The following is a 6,027-nucleotide window of genomic DNA, read 5'->3' on the forward strand; positions in this document are numbered from 1 at the left end:
TTATTTCCTAGTTGGCTGGGAGGTAAATCTGGTTGGGTCCGTCAAGAGGAGCATTCAGCAGGAGCAACAGGACAAAGGTATCTCCATCAGCCACCGGTACAGGTATTCCTCCATAGACTACTTTGGTAAAGTTAATTAGAATGAAATATGCACCTTAATTTATGTTGATTATAATTTAAATGATAAAATTTTATTTGTTTAAAATCCGTGTAAGTAGGTAAGTTATCACCTCTTATCGTATTTAATTTCAGAAGAAATTAGATCTGTTAGCAGACCCTAGGGTAGGGCTCTTCATCCCCTTTCATTGTTCCATATCTTCTCTTTGAAAACACAATGTCTGTAACAAAATTCAATGCCATGATCTCTGGGCCCTTTCAACTTGGTAGTGCTTGTGAATGGGTGGTGACAAAAAATTCAATTCCATGATCTCTGGGCCCTTTCAACTTGGCAGTGCTTGTGAATGGGCGGTGACCAAAATGTTGGGCAGATCATCTGAAGCTGATTTAGTTGCTTTTATGGAGAAGGAATCATGTCCTTAATTAGAATACCCAAAGTATCATCGGGTTGTTTCAGAGTCGGCCCTTGATGTACTCAACAAATTGAGCGAACAACAGCAGAAACAACCCTTTAAAAGGAAAGCCAATCGGCTTTATTAGAAAAAAATGGCTTTATCTTTTCTTCTCTTAACCTCTGCTAGGAGATTATTGTCTGCTCAAGGAATTCATTTTTACTTTTCACTGTTTGAAGGGATTTCTTTCCTCCTTGTTGGCCTTGATTTGATTGGGGAGCAGGTTAGTTGAATTCCGCAGCATGAAGCTTGGGCAACCTCTTTACAAATTGCCTTTCCTTGTAATGTTCTTTGACACTAACTGGAGACCTGATTTTAGGCCAAGATTCAAGCCAGCACAACTTCGAATAAATATCGTTGCAGGCCTAGTAATTTCAGGTTATGGTTTTGCAGATGTATTAAGAAGTTAAGATACGAATATAGCACTTGATCATGCTGGGTAATATGGTGCTGATGGGCTCCTGAAAAGAGCTCAAGTTTAAGCCATCACCCTTTTGGGGAGTCAGAGTAACAGATATTTCACCAAATATTTGTATCTTTATTATGAAAGCAGCAGCCTTGTCATTCCAATGTCCAAGTGTCACATTTTCATGTCTGATTTATGCTTCGAGAAATGATTGTGTGGCAGGATAATATTATTGTGGCGTGTATTTATGACTATGAATCACAATGGGACTCTGTTTTCGAGAATTGTCAATGCCCATAGATTGTTGCCTACGCATGACTGATGTATCTTAGATTTCAGTGATCCAGCATAATTCTTTCTTGTCTGCCTTATTCTTGTGATTCTGGGTCAATATTTTTTATTGGAAACATTTTTTTATTTAGTGCGAGCCTGCTTAAGAGAGGTTTAGGGTTTATTGTCTACATTACGAAGTTCTTTTGGCCTATTTGGCAGATACATGTAGGCTTATTTATTCCTAAACATCAGAAGATGTATTCCATATTTGTATATCCAATTATTATCTGATGCAATACAAAATGATAAAAGGGAGTGCACCAAGTCACACAGGTAGTGATTATCTTCTACCATATGGGAATGATAAAAGGGAGTGCACCAAGTCACACAGGTAGTGATTATCTTCTACCATATGGGAATAGCATTTCAAACACCAGCTGTCATCAATTCCATGAGTCTTTCAGCCTTTCATCCAATAGTTAATATGGGATTCGAACTATGACAGAAGAGTCATGCTGATTATCGATTCCACGAGTCTTTCAGCCTTTTATCCAATAGTTAATATGGGATTCGAACTATGACAGAAGAGGCATGCTGATTATCGATTTCAACTAAAATAGCCGAAGGTCATTTGAGCGTTCCAGTGCAAATCCAGAGCATGTCATGTCAGTGTTTATCTCAAAATACTATTTTCCATACTTATTTATCTTCGCCAGACTCGATCCCAAATGTCTTTTACTGCCAGGTTTATTCTGCCAAGGTGGGTGAAGATATTGGAGTAGTCGTTAGCAGTTCTTTTATAGCCAGCTTTCTTATTCTGCCAAGGAGGATGAAGATATTGGAGTAGTTGTTAGCAGTGGTATCCAGCTTCTTGTTCTCTGGAGTTGGCTCTTGGGCGACATTGCAGCACAGCCTGCTTCGGTGAGAAGGTTATTGGAGATGACAACTTGGGGTCAAATGCAGTTATTCCGTTAGTGTCCACCAGACATAATCCGTTCTAAGGAGGTTGTTTTTAGTCCATAATACATGCTTTAAGGAAAACTAAAACATTAAGGAGATGTTTTTTGCAATATGCTTTAATGGATATTTATGCGGTGAAGTTGTAAGTTGTTTATTTTGATTTTAATCGCTGAATGAGTTTTCCTCTCCTCTTTGTTTCTTATTCGCAACTCTTTGCTCTTTTTTGTTGTGTCTGCAGATTGGTTTCTCGAAGAAGGTGAACTTAATATTCCTTTTCGTGTTGCTGCGAAAGCTCATTCCTCCTTTCTATTTATTCATTCACTCTTTTTTGCATCATCCTTCCAATGACTATGTTTTTGCCATAAGCTCAATTGCCATCTTGGGTCATATGCTATATGCCTGCTATACTTCCTGCGCCGAGATCGTCCCCTTTCATTGTTCCATATCTTCTCTTTGAAAACACAATGTCTGTAACAAAATTCAATGCCATGATCTCTGGGCCCTTTCAACTTGGCAGCGCTTGTGAATGGGTGGTGACAAAAAATTCAATTCCATGATCTCTGGGCCCTTTCAACTTGGCAGTGCTTGTGAATGGGTGGTGACCAAAAAGTTGGGCAGATCATCTGAAGCTGATTCAGTTGCTTTTATGGAGAAGGAATCATGTCCTCAATTAGAATACCCAAAGTATCATCGGGTTGCTTCAGAGTCGGCCCTTGATGTACTCAACAAATTGAGTGAACAACAGCAGAAACAACCCCAACAACAGAAACAACCCTTTAAAAGGAAAGCCAATCGGCTTTATTAGAAAGAGTTGGCTTTAGCTTAGCCAATCGGCTTTATTAGAAAAAATGGCTTTATCTTTTCTTCTTTTAACCTCTGCGAGGAGATTATTATCTGCTCAAGGAATTCATTTTTACTTTTCACTGTTTGAAGGGATTTCTTTCCTCCTTGTTGGCCTTGATTTGATTGGGGAGCAGGTTAGTTGAATTCCGTAGCATGAAGCTTGGGAAACCTCTTTGCAAATTTCCTTTCCTTGTAATTGATCCGGATTTAAACAGGAACGCAACAAACTACAGAGATAACCATATACACAAAGATGCAGCGGAAATAATACTTCATTTCATTAAAGGAAAACACTGAAATATGCTTACAACCAGAAATGGAAATAAACTAGCTAGGGCGATGGTAGCTTATCTCTGAGAAGAGATGTGGTGGCTACATGCCTCTGAACTGTGTTACAATGAGGCTCGAAGGCCTATTTATTGTTGAGAAATAATGGAAAACCCTTAACATTCCAAAACCTAACCCTAGGAGATGAAACGCCAAACTGTGGGCCCCGTTTGGGTAAATTGGTACATCAACTTCCCGGGGTCGTAACTTTGGCATACGATCTCCGTTTGACGCGTACAATAGCTCGTTAGAAAGATCTATCCGAGCACTACCACTTTGGGTTGGACCCAAAAAACGGCTCCAGAAGTTCAGGACCCAAAAAACTGCTAAAAATAGTAAGTTGTGCTACAATTAAGGAAACTGAAAATGCTGAGAGAAATAATGGTGGGGGTCCAGGTGGACTTGGCAGGTGGCCACCAATATCCACCTGGATCATTCCTCCCCCCTTAGGAAGCAATGGTCCCCATTGCATTGAGATCTTCCATGAGATGAGGAAACTTTTGCTGCACTTGTTCCCTGGTGAGCCACTTGCCCTGCTGAAGGAGTTGGCCTGCTTTAACAACTCGATACAGATGGATATTCTGTTGGCGAGTGTTCTTGATCTGTGTGTCCATGATCCGATCAGTTGCAGCTTGTTCCATGCAATCTGGATTTAATTCTATGGGTTTGAGTTGTTCTGCAATGTCGGATGTGTCTAGCAATGGTGGAAAGTATGGCCGAAGGCGGTCCACATTGAACACTGGGTGTAGGCCAAGGAATGGGGGAATGCTGAGCTCAAATTCATTTTCTCCCATAGCCTTAGTAATGGTGTAAGGACCATATCGGAGTGGTCTCAATTTCCGATAGGCTCCAGTAAGGCGTTCCTTTTGCAAATGCAACCAGACTTTGTCGCCCACCTGAAACTTGTGTGGCACCCGATGTTGATCATGTCGCTGCTTGTACTTGGCATTTGATTTCTCAAGAATGTGATGGACCTGCTGGCGAATATGTTGGATGCTCTCAATGAAGCTGGCGGCCTTATCTGTTTCGGACTGGACATGAGCTGAATTTATGTGAGTAGCTGCAAGTGGCATGGCCACATCAATGGGGCATAGTGGCTGGAATCCCAAACCCACCTGAAAAGGGCTATGGCCAGTGGAGCTGTGAAGAGCTCGATTGTAGCTGTGTTGAACATAGGGGGGGCTCTCGTCCCATGTGCGTGGATGCTTTGAGTTATACATGCGCAAAATGTGCACAATCATCCTATTGACAACCTCTGTCTAGCCATCAGTTTGAGGATGGAAGGCTGTGGACTTCATGAGTTTAGTGTCCAGCATTGACCAGAGACTGGACCAAAATGTGTTGAGAAACCGACTGTACCGATCTGAGATGATAGACTGTGGGATCCCAAAGTGCACCCACACTCGTTCAAAGAAGAGTTTAGCAGTGGCTTCTGTTGTGATATTCTTCTTGCAGGCCACCATAATGGCCATCTTTGAGAACCTCTCGACGACCACAAAAACACAGTCATTTCCATGCTTAGTGGAAGGAAGGCCTGACATGTAATCCATGGAGATGGATTCCCAAGGTCGACTAGGGGTAGGCAACGGGGTATAGAGGCCGTGCTTCTTAATGGTTGGTTTGGCAATGGCACAGGCAGTACATGATCTTATGTACTTCCCAACATCCTGTCGAAGATTCGACCAATAGAAATAATTTTGCAGTACTGCCACTGTTTTCTCGACCCCGAAATGCCCAGCAGCCCGACTGTAGTGTGCTTCCCAAATCATCTTGGCACGCTCGCTTGAAGGAACACAAAGGTGACCCAGGTGGCATAAAAGGGCATCCTCGAGGTGAAAATCTGGAACATGCCGACCCTCCAAGAGTGTCTGGTATGTGTGGCCGAATTCTGGGTCGCTTTTGTAGAGAAGTGGCCAATCAGAAGTCTCGTGCCCACAAGAGTTGAGCACGGTGGTTAACGCCATGATCGGTGGTCGACTGAGGCAATCTGCAACATTATTGGTGCTGCCCTTCTTATACTTGATATTCAAGTGGAACTGTTGCAGGTTTGTAGACCACTTCTGATGGCGATCATTCTGCAATTTCCCTTGGGTCTGTATGAACTGCAGGGGTCGGTGGTCTGTGTGGATGACCGTTTCCTTCCCCAAAATGTAATGCTTCCATTGTCGGTAGGCCTGTACAATGGAATACATCTCTTTATCATAAGTGGGGTACTTCCGGACTGTGTCTGAAAGTGTTTCACTGTGATATGCCACTGGATGTCCATGTTGAGTAAGGACTACCCCAATAGCATAGTCAGAGGCATCTGTCTCGACCTCAAATGGTTGTTGTAAATCAGGTAACGCGAGCACTGGTGTTGTGCAGAGGCGATCCTTCAACTCCATGAATGCCTTCTGTTGAGATTCAGACCAAAAGAACTTTGATTTCGCCCCTCCCTTGGTGACTTGACTCAAGGGCCAAGTAATATGAGAAAACCCCAACACGAACCTGCGGTAGAACTTGGCAAGACCTAGAAAGCTGCGGAGCCCTGTTAGAGTGGTTGGAGAGGGCCAATCCTGAATGACTTGGATCTTGGCTGGATCGACATGCACCCCCTGTTCATTAATGATGTATCCCAGATACTGAACCTGGGTCATGCCAAAAGTGCATT

General features: G+C 42.7%; 1 long non-coding RNA gene across 1 annotated transcript; it reads left to right on the plus strand.

Moving 5' to 3' along the window:
- Nucleotides 1-297: 297 nt before the first annotated feature.
- On the plus strand, nt 298-3,015 carry LOC149177676 (uncharacterized). Its single transcript, XR_016258130.1, has 2 exons — nt 298-2,252; nt 2,446-3,015. It is a non-coding gene; the product is annotated as an uncharacterized LOC149177676 (long non-coding RNA).
- Nucleotides 3,016-6,027: the final 3,012 nt, after the last annotated feature.

Source organism: Pinus tabuliformis, chromosome 4_1, assembly GCF_031772625.1.
Source record: "Pinus tabuliformis cultivar Carrire ecotype Pingquan chromosome 4_1, CPIR1, whole genome shotgun sequence".
In the NCBI taxonomy this organism is placed as follows: Eukaryota; Viridiplantae; Streptophyta; class Pinopsida; order Pinales; family Pinaceae; genus Pinus; species Pinus tabuliformis.